The sequence below is a fragment of the Chrysemys picta genome, chromosome 13 (genome assembly GCF_011386835.1).
Source record: "Chrysemys picta bellii isolate R12L10 chromosome 13, ASM1138683v2, whole genome shotgun sequence".
NCBI lineage: Eukaryota > Metazoa > Chordata > Testudines > Emydidae > Chrysemys > Chrysemys picta.
In genome coordinates, this window is record NC_088803.1 from 40,996,633 (window position 1) to 41,006,834 (window position 10,202).

A 10,202-nucleotide genomic window follows, 5' to 3' on the forward strand; every position below is an offset into this window, starting at 1 on the left:
TGCCCTCATAGAAAGATTGCGCTACCATTGGGTGTATTAAAAAAAAAAATCTATATCCTATTTATATATGCCTGGGGAACTTAATTCATCCCTCCTTGTGTGTATGCATCATGGTAGCTATTTTTTCTGTAGGACCTCTGCTTCAGACAGTGATCAGAATGAATAGTACTTGACTAATGAGCATCTATTCAAGAATTTGTTTAATTCTTTCTTCAAAGTGTGTCCCCTGCCATATTTACTGCACACTATTCAAACCTTGCTCTGAAGACAGAATGATTGATTTTGTTTGGGGCTTTTTTCTGGCAGCCATCATTATAGTATCAGTGCTTGACAAACATTACTTTTATACAACATCCAAGTCAGATGAGGGTATATTATTATCCCCATTTTACAGAAGAAGAAAAACTGATTTACCTGAAAGTTTCTACTAATTTTGGGTGTCCAACCTGAGATGTCTAGGACCTGATTTTTAAAAGTACTTAGCATTATAAAATACTTTGTATATCCAAGCACAGCTCCCACTGATTTCAGCTGCTGTTGTGAGTGCCCAGCACTTCTGCAGTTCAGGGTCTCAGGTCAGACACCAAAACAAACGAGAAACAAACAATTAGTGACCACCCATGAAAATTTGGTTAAAGTGACTTGCCCAGCATCACATACAAACTCTGTGGCAGAGGTAAGGATAGAATCCAGTTTTTCAGGTCAGCATTCAAGTACCTTAACCATGAGATTATCCTTTTTCTTCCTGCAATCATCTGCCTCATTCACTATATACCTTCAAAATTCTGCAACAAATGAGGGAGGGGTCCTATAGACAACAGATTCCTTCCTTCTTTCCCTCCTTCCCTTGTGAACCCTGATTCATCCCAAGAGCAGGTCCATCTTGTGCAGTGAATGAGGCAGGGGTCCCACAGAAAAAAAAGTGGCCTTGTAATTAAAGACTATATCATAGTGCTTATGCACAAAGGGGCCAAATTGCACAGGCAACTTTAATTCCCACATTTCCTATTTCTGAGTGCTTGGTTTTTCAAACCTCAATGTTCTTTTAATGTGGTTTTTGTGTGTAATTTTGTAGCTAATTGACCTCCCCCCCAAATTCCATCAAATGGCATCATTTTGACACCCACATGGTTCATCAGTAGGCTTGGGACCTTTCAAGCCACCACATAGATATCTACCAGTTGAGTTAATGGAATAACTAATAGAGGATGATAACCTACTATTACTATGTGGACCAGCAGGACAGAAGGATGAGACACATACTTCATCAGCGGGTTTCACAGATAATTGCTGACTGCAGAAGAATGCTAAAACTCAGGAATCTTGGGTCCATTCTAGACTCTGGAGGACAGTGGTCTATTGGTCACAGACCCTTCTGTCTGTTACCCCATCACCTCCAGCCAGTCCTTGTTCCACTCCCCTCCATCTGCCATCGCTAGCTCCTTTTGCCAGTCCCATTCTCCTTGCCAACTAGTCTCAGTCTCTACTCCTCATCCCAGTCTCCCTCTCTGGGCTCCTTGTAAGAGTCCCAAATTCTCCCCGACTTCCAACGCTCCACCCTCAGTCTCCTTGTCCAGCAAACCTCATTTTCCCCCTCCCAACTCATCCAATCGGTCTCTCCCTCCACTCCTACTGGCTCCCAATCCCCAAATCCATCCCTGGCTTGGGCTCCAATCTCCATCTCCGCTCCACCCTTTCACCAGCTCCTTGCCTCAGTCGCCTCCTTGTTTAGCTCCTTGTTCCAGTGTCTTTGTCTAGCCAGTGCCAGTTCTCTCCCAACACCCTGGTTCCTTGTTAGACCCATCCCTCCTCCCTTCCACACTGGTTCCCAGTTCCTGTACCTTTCCCCTTCCAGTTTCCTCTCTTCATTGATAAAATTCAAGTCCCTACCCAAAGCATGGAGGTGCCAGAGTTTCTCAAGTGAAAGGTGGGCAGAATTATTTTTTAACACTGGGAAAACAAACCAGCCAACCCTAACCTCACTCCTGGCATGGGTAATTGCAGCCCACATGGTTAAACTTCAGCAAAGTTCTAAATGACTGGCAGGCAACCTGAAGAACATGTGAAGATACCAGCCACCTATAACAGATCTAGTAATGCTGCACCTATTTTTCTAGATACACAAGCATTACAATGCTGTAATATATTTGAAATGGTTCCAGATTAACCAGAGTTTCCATTGAATTCAGTGGCTTTAAGTTTCAAGAAATTGCATGTGCAAAAGTGTGCACACAATTGTGTGGCTAATTTACCGGTGCAATTAGTGCATTTGCAGTGATAGTTATTTTATTTACATGTGCTATTTCAGACTAACAGGTCAGCTGAATGTGCAATTGTGGCAAGTATGCATTCATATGCAGTGATTGTGTATATAAATAAGGCACACAGCCACATTTCCAGCAAAATGTGTATTATAATAAGCAACACAGGCTGAACTGAACTCATTTACTCTGGTTTTACACCAGTGTAATTCCTATGCCTTCATGGGTGTTAATCATGCTTTACAAAGGAGAATCTAGTTCTATAGATTTTAGACAGATGGGCCCCAAACCAGAACCTCATATCCAAACTCTCAATTAAAATACAACCCAGATCCAAAACTACCCTGGTCTTTGTTTTGCAGGCCAAAGAAGTTCTGCAAAGCCAAAGTCACAACACAGCCATCTTGGGCTATCTCTGTCACGTGTGGTGTATAGTTCCTTCTGGAACACAGCTGATTTTACATCATTTTCAACATATTCAGTATATGCCATCCCATCTCTTCTTTATATATAGAGCACAATAGGGCTTAATGTATGGGAAAATTCAGCCTATATTTGGTCCATGTCCCTTTACAGTTTAAGGTAAAGGGGCATAATTGATTCCAAAAGGCTTTTCAGACCATTTGTTCTCATTGTTTAAACCTTAAACAGATTTGCCAGGGTCACAGGAATACCTTATTTCACACTAATAACTCATCTGTATAGCCAAGGAAATACACATGTGGACCAAAGACATGGGAAGCAGTTTTGTGTTGGAAGGACAGGGGAAAGGAGAGGTGTTTGCGGTGCATTTGAGATTTTTTTTAATGAAACAAAGGTATAACATGATGCTGTCAAGGTTTGCTGGTGTAGGGAATTAGGAAGTCTAAACTTGCTGCTCCAATTTTAATGTCACTTCCAACTCTTCTCGCAGGAGCAGAGAAAGGGTAATACCAAAAACCTCTTCTGCTTGGGGAGGGTGGCACTCAAGACTAAGACAAAGGAAATCATCGTATTTTATTGTTCTTATTCAGGAAAGCACATATTTCAGTCCATCCATTCAGGGTAGTACTTAAGCATAGGCTCAACTTTAACCAGGTGTTCAAGTCCCATTGAATATTGATACTTTCCTGAATCATAGTCCAAACCTACTACTTTACTGCTTACAGGTTGCCAAAAGCTACAATTGTCCCCAACACAGCTTCTAAGTCTCCAATTTTTCCACAATCTAATTATGCATTTTCAATACAAAAATCTACAACACACTGAATATGGAAAATTTCTGGTTAGTATAAAGTAAACTGACTTTAACAACAAGATAAAGGAATAACCAAGAATAGAGTACTGCTTGGACAGGAGAGGGCCAATGAGAGACTATGGGAGGGGAAGTGACTTGCCAAAGACAATGGCAGATCAGAGAATAGAGCTCTGGTCTCTTGAGTCCCAGGCCAGGGCTCTATCCATGAGGCCACACGTCCTCATTTCCAAGTGTCTCCTGTTTCTGTTTGTAATATCGTCTCTTCTTTTCTAGACCCATCAGTACTAAGCAGAAATTGCCCTTAATGATTTTAAAGTAAAACTAAACTAGACTATTTTAACCGTTATGTTATGTCATACTATGACATGTCAGTTGTAGAGCATAGTATGTACTACTGTTCCTGGCAGGTCATAAAATAAAGATATAAAAGGGAGAAACCCCAATAAAATTCAAAACAAAATTCCCACCAAATCAGAAATTTTTGGAATTTTATTTCAGAAATGAAAAAGTGTCATTTTCAAATATTTCCCCTCCTCAGGAATTTTTCTCGGAATTGACTTTTGTTTGTTTTTTTTTGCAATGTTGCAAAAATGGCATTTTCTGACAAAAAATGTTTAGATGATCATTTTTCTAACCCGTTTTGTTGTTTAGAGAACATCCGCCAAGTCAACAGATGGAGTAATTTCAGGAGATGTTTTAGAGTCTTTGAAAACTCAACAAGGCACAGAGGATCTCCAGCTGGAATCCGTACTTTGAGGAAGGACAAAGGGACTCTTGCTTCCCTGAGACCCAAAGGTAGGCCAAGTGCCCTGCTTGTAGACTGCATAGTACATTTATCCCCAGAGAAGTGTGCTGGAAGAGATTTATTGTTTGAGGCTTTTAGCCTCAAGCTTAATTTTTAAAACTATGTATTTCCCTAGAAACAGAATAGTTCCATTTAAAAGTCACAGGTGCCCTGAAGCTCTGCTTAGAAGATTACCTCAAATTTCATTTAACAACAGACTTGGAACTTGAGGCAAATTATTTATTACAATAGACTGAAAGCAATATTTTTGTCTGTTTTTTCCCCTTTGTCATCGGAGGTCCTAAAAGTACTCAATAAAAATGAAAAATAAAAATAAAAAAAGATAGACTATATTGTTTGCATTCTTCCAATAAAGGGGTTTTTAAACCCCTGTGCTCAATTTGATGTATAGTTCAGACTAACCCTTTAATACAAACCCAAGAAAAAAGGCAATACCTGGTTATTCCAGTTTACTAGGCAAATATTCTTCTATTTTGGCATTAAAATAGGATTCTGCAATATAGTTGTGCATCTGCAATACTGCTGCCAGAATGTGGGAAGCAGTAAACACTGTTGAAATACAATTCCAAGGAATGTGTGAACCTGGATTTCATTTAATCTTTAGAAGCACTATTTTAAAGATCATGCAAGTAAATGTTACTTACAATTGTACTTTGTACCTTCCTGGCAGCATTGAAGTAGCTTTAAAGTGGGTGAAAATTACATTTACACTAGGTAACATTTTCAAAAATGCCTGAATAGAACTTTTGAAAATGTTACACATTCGCTTTAAGGTGCCTTTACAATACCAATAGCGCAAATGAGCATCAGTCCCCATGAAGATGTCTAGCTTCTTGATTTAGGAGTATGATCCAGTAAATATATAACAAACATCTAGATTGTGGCTTCTGCAGCCACGTGGTGGCACATCACAGTTCAGTCTCTTTGTAATTCCCAAGAACTTTCTGCATTTTGCATATTACACTAGAGTTACTGACTATGGATTATGTTTTGAAGGGTAGGGTAGATTAACTATTCGACTCCACTGTTTACTGTTAAATGTTTAAAAATACATAAATAAATAAAGACATCCAGCCAACATCTTACAAAATGATGGCCAAATCCTAAAGTATTAGTTGTCGGAACACCTACTGAAATCATTGACACCCGGAGTTAGTCCTACTGTACCCCAAAAGTGAATCCCCTCACTTGGCCAAGCCCCCGCCACCCAGGACAGCATATCACAGGTTGCACCCTAACAACGAGGCCCTAGAAGGAAGGTTGGCCCAGTAGTTAGGCAGCGCAAGTAGGACTTGGAGAACTTGAGTTCAACTCTTTGCTTCACCTCAAACTTCTTATGTGATTTCAGGCAAGTCATTTAGGGCCAGATTTTTAAAAGTGCGTAGGTGCCTAAAGATGCAGATAGGCACCTAGTGTGACTTCAATGGAAGTTAGGTACCTAAAGGGAGTTAGTTCCTAAGGGCTTTGAGAATCTGGCCCTTAGTCTTTCTCTTACTCAGTTCCCCATCTTTGAAATGGGAATAACAGCACTTTCCTACCTCACAGGGCTGCTCTGAGAATAAATACATTCATGATTGTGAGGCACTCAGATACTACAGTAATGGCTGCCATGTAGGCAGCCATTTAGGACAGGAAACAGACCCTGTGCCTCTTACTGCCAGTTTCTTTACCATCACTAGCAATGGAGAATTCCCCCTCTTGGATGCTGCCGCTGCAATTAAGATCAGCTTACAGTTGCGGACACCTGTCATTTATTAAGTTAACTGTATCTACCTCAAAGCAGTCAATTAAAAAAAAAAAGACACAGTGATTTCATGCCATGTGGAAAGATTGGCACATGGAGTGGTGACCTTAGGTTACTTCTCCAAGTATGTGTGTCTCGTAATTCATCTTTTTCTCCTGTTTGGGTTTTTTTTCCTTTCAGGCTCATCAGATGAATGTCAGCTGAAATCATATTTTAATTCAACTCTGAGCCCTTCCATCAGTTACTTATCTGCGCTCCTCATGATATACATTTCTTTAAGTTTATACAAAGCATGAAGAAGTGCCTATCCTGGGCCTCTAGGAGCCTGTGCCATATATTAAATACACAAAACAATCCAACACCACCAGTACAACAAAACTAAGTGAAGCAGTCTTCTCAAAACCCCCAAAGGGGAATTAAAACACTAACAAATCCCAGCCATTGATGTACACCAATCAAGACTCCACTCACCTTTCCAGCTCTCAAAACCTGGGGAGTAGACAAGTTTGTAGCTCACCCCTGTAGAGCAACAGATTTGAGCTACTGAGAAGGGGCCACGGGCAGCAAGTTCCAAAGCTAAGGTCTCCTTCCAGGTGAATTCTCCAAGAGCAGCTCTCTCTTGCTCTCTTTGAAACCAGGGTTCTCTGATATCTGCTAACCTCAGCTGCAGTGTGCCAAATAGCGAGCAGCCACCTAAACAGGCAGCTCTCAACCTAGTTAGGGCTTTATAGGTCAAAACTGACACTCTGCTTGCAAGCCAGTAACCAGCCAGGGCAGTCTATAAATACAGCTATGTGACTGCAGCAAGAAATGCCCCATGACAACCTGCTGTGTGCTGGCCAGAGGCACTGGTGGGGATGGTGGTTGTTAAAGCTGCTGTGTGCTGGGGAATAGCCATTATCTCTGAGAAGATCTTGCAAGATAGGACCAGTGATTGTGTCAATAATTGGTTGTTTTAACCAATTAGTGATGTTAACTGATGAGCGTTTGTTCCACCTTTTAATCCTTTTAATTTATTACCTAATTTTGGATAAACATTTTGTCCCAGATTTTACAGGGGGGAAAAGGTACATGGGTAACTGAATAACCTAGTTTGCACATGCAGCTCCCACCATTGCATTGCAGATTGAGCAGCTCAGCATATAAATTACTAATAAAATTTCTTTGCGTGGGCAATTGTTTAATTTGAATACACAATTAGGGTAAGTGCAGAAGAAAATTAGACATATATTTTGCATACACATTTATACAGCCAAGTTTTCAAAAAATCTGGCCTCTCACAAGTGCCATAACTTTCTAGTTCACCTTTCTTTGTCTACAAACTCTGTCTCTTCTGTGTCTTGAAATAGTTACTAATTCATTATTATCACTGACATTTCCTGCAATTTCATGTGTTTCCCTAGTGCTGGCTGTTTCCTCAGGTTTCATTATTATCAAACAGCTCTGCTGATAGACTGCTGATCCTCATCTTCATATTGATTAATTTTATTTTCAAATGCATCATCCTGATTTTCAACATCTACAGCACAGTCTTCTCACAATGAGTCATTTGCAAGACAGGTTTTCATTACTAGAGCCATCTACAGGGTAGGAATGTGTTGGGCTAACGTCAGGTACAGAGCCAAATTCTGTTCTCAGTTAGGCCATTGCAAACTGGAATAAGCTCATTGAATTTAATGGAGTTACTCACTATTTTCAAGGGTGTAAATGACAGCTGAATCTGACCCATAATGGTTGCTTTTCTCTGCTGCTTGGCTATCTCTTGAAAGGGATATGCCAGTCATGCTTCGGCTTGATCATTATGAAGGTAATTAAAATGCAATTTATTTTTTTGGATTAATTTGTAGATTAAACGAGCTGTTTTATTCTATTTATCTCAGACATCTAACACTTTTAAGCATTTAATATTACAATGTTGGCTAAATACATCTTTAATTTAGTATAATTTGATTTGTTTAAATTAAAAATGTACTGATAATCCCAAATAGTTTCATATTCACTTGGAACACTAGATTCTAACCTAAAACAGTCCTCATCTCTCCATCACTCAGAGTCAGCTCTACTTTGCAACTATATGGTTCGTGAAATGCCATTCTTATCTAATATGATGCATACTCTGCCATATGTATTCATACAGGCACTTAGGATTTATTACATCGCATCAGACCATCAGTCTATCAAGCTGAATTTGGCAATAGGAGGAAGATACCACCCCAACCGCATGTAATAGACCTAGCCATGCAATGCTATAGAAAGGGGAGAGAATTTCTCTCTGATGCCCTTCCAACATCCAAAAGCATGGGAAGAGGTTGCAAGGTCCATAATTACAAAAGTTATTATAGGTTGTCAAGTTACCAGGCATCATTTTAAAATCCAGCTTCTGGCCCAGATCTTCAGCGGGTGTAAATCAGCATAGTTCCAATGACTACAGCTGATTGACTCCAGCTGAAGATCTGCCCCACAGTGTTTAACCCCGACCTTCCTGAGGTTCATCTCATGCATTCAGAAATGAATCAGCAAATACAGAAGGCAAGGGCAGCAGTTTGTCTGGGACAATCCGAGATTTCTGAAAGTCCAGGCTGAGGAGCAGATACATCTTCCCTAAGCTGCTCTTCACCTGGCAGGTCAGTTTCCCCTCTCTTCCCTGATCTTTGGCTGCTCCTCTTTCCTCAGCAAAAGCAGGTGACAGGGCAATTTGTAGAGAGTAGGAAAGGGGGCTCATTCAGTTGCTGGGGGCAGAGAAGTCATAGAGAAAGGGCAGAAGGGGCTGCAAGGATCCAGATGGATGAGATGGGTGGAGCCAGTTAGGAGACAGCGTGAGGACTATCTCGGGAAGCAGTGTCTCTGAATAAGTTTTGGGGGACCAAGCTGGATAATGAACTCCCAGTGGAATGCTGTAGTCAAAAGGGCTGATGCGTAAAAAGGGGAATCTCAAGTAGAAGCCGAGAGGTTATTTTAACTCTGTATTTGGCGCTGGTGCAACTGCTGCTGGAATCCTGTGTCCAGTTTTGGTGTCCACAATTCAAGAAGGGTGTTGATAAATTCAAGACGGGCCAGAGAAGAGCCACAAGAACGATTAAAAATGGGAATCTATTTCCCAATCTATTTAGCTTAACAAGGAGAAGGTTAAGGGGAGATTTGATTACAGTCTATTAGTACATATATAAGGAACAAATATTTGACAGTGGGTGCTTCAAGATAGCAGAGAAAAGTATAACACGAACCAATAGCTTCAGCTAAACAAATTCAGACTGGAAATAAGGCATTTGTAAATGTGAGTGTAATTAACCACTTGAACAAGGGGATTCAAGTGGTTGGGCAATTTTTAAATCAAGATTGGATTTTTTAAAAAGATATGCTGTAGTTCAAAAGAAATTATTTGCGGGGAGTTCTATGGCCCATGTTATATAGGTCAGACTTGAACAGATGATCACAGTGGCCCCCTCTCGCCTTGGAATCTATGACTCTATGGGAGGTGGTGATGGTGGTGGGAAGTGGACTAATCAGTTGTGATAAAGAAAAGGGCAGATGAAGGAGGGAAATAGTCATGAGGGTGCAAGGATTGCCCTTGGGCCTCAGGATGATCTGGAAAACTGGCAACACATTTGAAACATAGACAACTCTGGTATTTTGTTACCTGCCATTCACTATATGGAGTGATACCTTGTTGTCCCCATATTATGGAACAATATAAAATGAAGGACTGTTCTGTCCTTTAAACTCTCATTATAGTCTTCAGAACCTTCAATATATTATTGAGTTTTCCTACAAAGTATAATTAAGGTTCAAAGTTTAACAAGGCCTCAACATGGCTTTTTCTTTTCTTTTCTGGTTAGACCCTGCACCCTCATTTAATTGTGAGCACAAATGACAATATTTACCATAGCTATCCAGTTACACAATAGGTGGGCACAATCTGATAGTTGCCTACACATCCTCTGATTGGCATAAATAAGTTGTGGATATAATTTTATGCTGAGAAAATTGGAGGCATGCTTTCAAAATCAGGCCATTGGTAACCCTGTATTGAGAGGAACAAGAGCCTTGAACATAGTGGGGCAAGAACACATTTGACACAATAAAAGTTCTGGGCCTGATTCTCATTTACATTAAGGCTACTTTTTTCACTGGTCTAGGGACCTTAAAATGAGTGTT

At 40.4% G+C, this 10,202-nt stretch overlaps 1 long non-coding RNA gene across 2 annotated transcripts in view; it reads right to left on the reverse strand.

Annotated features, from left to right (window-relative positions):
• LOC135975350 (uncharacterized) overlaps positions 1-6,922 on the reverse strand; it is a 187,863-nt gene extending 180,941 nt beyond the window's left edge. For both annotated transcript variants that reach the window (XR_010592286.1, XR_010592285.1), the window contains exon 1: positions 6,519-6,922. This is a non-coding gene — a long non-coding RNA (uncharacterized LOC135975350). The remainder of the gene's footprint in view (positions 1-6,518) is intronic.
• Between the last annotated feature and the right edge of the window lie 3,280 nt (positions 6,923-10,202).